Here is a 2,667-nt window from a genome sequence, read left to right as displayed (position 1 = left end):
CTTTTTCCCAGTTAAATCAGTATCAATGATTTTTGTTAATATTTTTAGAATTTTGAAAAATAGGATACGGCTGGACAGTTCTATTAGAATAATCTGAGTCTGAAACTAGCCAGTTTGAGTCTGGTCAATCCTCAATAACCCTGTTTGGCCTAAAGTGGTCAGAACTCATCTAATCTGTTTTTTTTTCCGCTAATCTTTTTTTTAAGTATCCATGAGGTTGTAATCAAATAAAGATTTTTGCTTAGAAAGAAATTTTTTTTATAACGCATAACTCTAAATAATGAACAGTTGAACACTTATGCAAGGTTGTAAAGATCACAATGATTGATATAGGATCATACAATCTTACGCTGTTTTGTGGGATCTTCGTTCTCAATTACAATTACGTGCTCGGTTTGGTGAGATTGTGGTAGGATTATAGGGATCAGCTAATTTTGCAGTCTAGGCAGCCACCATCCAAGTGGCAGAGCAATCCAATTCTCAGGGGGAAAAAAAACAAAAAAAGAAACCAAGCCTACCAAAATCCTAAACACCCCATTTGATCTCTTTCTCTTATTCAACCTCATCTGGAACATCCCATTCGACCTCATTCTCTCATCTGAACCCTAATGCAATGGTCTGTGCTTGGTGCAACTTCAATTTGTGGGTGGTTTGACTGGGTCCCTGCTTGGGGTGACTCTGGCTAACGACTGGGTTTGACTGTGGCTAATCTGGGTTGTGGCTGAACTCTTTCTCCTTCAATCTGTTACTGTTTTGATCTGGGTGGGTGGTTATTGGTTTGCTTTTGCTTATTGTGCTCTGTTTCAGTGTTTGGTTCTGTTTTGGTTGGCTGTACTTGTGTTCTGGTTTTGCTGGTATGAAATTTTCATCTAGTGGGACTGGTGGTAGTGTGAAAACATCATTCAGTTGTGATTTAAAGGACTTAGAATTTATGTTACTTTGTATGTGATAGTCTAGTGTATTGGCAAGCGTGTAACCTTCAAAACTAAGAATTGAGTGATTAGATTGCTGGAAGATCATTTGTTAGTTGCTACTACTAGCCTTTAATTTGAGTCGCTTGCTTTTGATTTTTCGTTATGTAACTTTGCACTGTCAAACATTTAATCTGAAGGTTACTAATCTGAAATTCTTTAAATTTGTAGGTCAAAGAGGTAATAGTTTCATTCTTTATTCTGATGGAACAGGGCAAAGCTACAAGACAGGTATCTACATCAATATAGGTTTATAGAAATCTTGTTTTCTGTTCTCTTCTCCACCTTTTTTATTTTGAAATTCTATTTTATACTTATGGAAACAAGGTTTCTTGTAGTGTTACTCAAGTCCTTATGTTATCTATCTGATAATGTGAATCAGGATCTCGATCAATGGTGTGAGGAACTAATTAAAGAGGAGTTTGGGGAGGAATGTAATTTTGATGTGGATGATGCAGTTGGAGAAATTGGGAATTGTTACTCGGGTGAGATTTCCCAAAATTCTCTCGTTCTAATTGAAGTATTTAATATTGCATCTCTTCAATGGAAAACTTGGGTTCCTTTTTTATGTAACTTTGTTTTTGTTATTTCCACTTCTTTTTATCTCTCTACATTTTAAAGTGAATGGTTGCAAATCTTTAAAGGTTAAATGAGTGTGCTAATAGCAGTTGGAAATTTCTTATAAGCAAATAGGAAAGATCATGTGTGGTGTTTCCTTTATAGTAGTATAGATGAATCTTTGTTGTCTAAATTTGTGTTAAATGTGCTATTGTTGAATTTGGTAATTTTTATTTTGGAAATATTTGAAGAAATATTAATTGTTTGAGCCATGTTTGCCAATTAGAGATGAGTCATTGTATTTATCTTTTATCGCATCAATTTCATTTTAGAGATTTTAATATATTTCTAGACTGAATGAGAACATCAAGGAAAATTGAAACCTATGGATTATTATTATTATTTTGTTTGCTTTGTGTTAGTATCTTAAGTTGTAGCTACTAGATTTTGTCAACTAGTGTAAAACTCTTAAGGTTGATGAAATGGTATGCTGCTATGATTGCTAGGAGATTATTTTTTATTATTGTGACCCTAAGAAATTTTTGCTCTGAAGAGATTTTGATTTTTGTGTTGACTGTAAGCTGACCTTTGAATTCAGGATTCTATTGGTCGGTATCAATGTGTTGGGCTGAAACGGGCTAACGAGATCATTGGCACCACCACTGAAGAGCTTGTCCTTAAGGCAAGACAGGGAAACATTACTCCTTGATGTTGTTTACAATTGGTGCTTCTCAGTCTCATGTACATGTTAAACAATCCTAGATTGATATCACACTCATCTCTTCTTATACAGAAGTTAGTTAATTTCTGCTTTCTGTTTATCCTCTTCTGTATTTTTCATGTAAGTCTATGTCAATGTGTGTTGAAATTATAGAGATTTAGGTAGGGAAGGAATATAAGAGATAATAAAGACCGAATAACATGAAATTGGTATTGATTTTATGTGTTATGATGTGATACAAACTATAAAGCGTTAATTCCTATCTATTCTAAAAGTAGATTTCAAATTCTAATTTAATAAGAAAATAAATTGGGAAAAATAAATAAGTTAGGAAATTATTCCTAAGTGATCATATTAGATACTATAAATTAATTTTGGAATAAATATTTTATTAAAATGAATTCCATATTTGGAATA

General features: G+C 33.2%; 1 pseudogene; it reads left to right on the top strand.

Moving 5' to 3' along the window:
• The first annotated feature begins 1,175 nt into the window (after positions 1 to 1,175).
• Positions 1,176 to 2,438, top strand: LOC133304288 (uncharacterized; annotated as a pseudogene).
• The last annotated feature ends 229 nt before the right edge of the window (positions 2,439 to 2,667 follow it).

Source organism: Gastrolobium bilobum, unplaced genomic scaffold, assembly GCF_033153095.1.
Source record: "Gastrolobium bilobum isolate Gb01-03AN ecotype WA unplaced genomic scaffold, APGP_CSIRO_Gbil_v1 utg31054, whole genome shotgun sequence".
Lineage (NCBI taxonomy): Eukaryota > Viridiplantae > Streptophyta > Magnoliopsida > Fabales > Fabaceae > Gastrolobium > Gastrolobium bilobum.
This window is presented reverse-complemented; position numbering and strand designations above follow the sequence as displayed.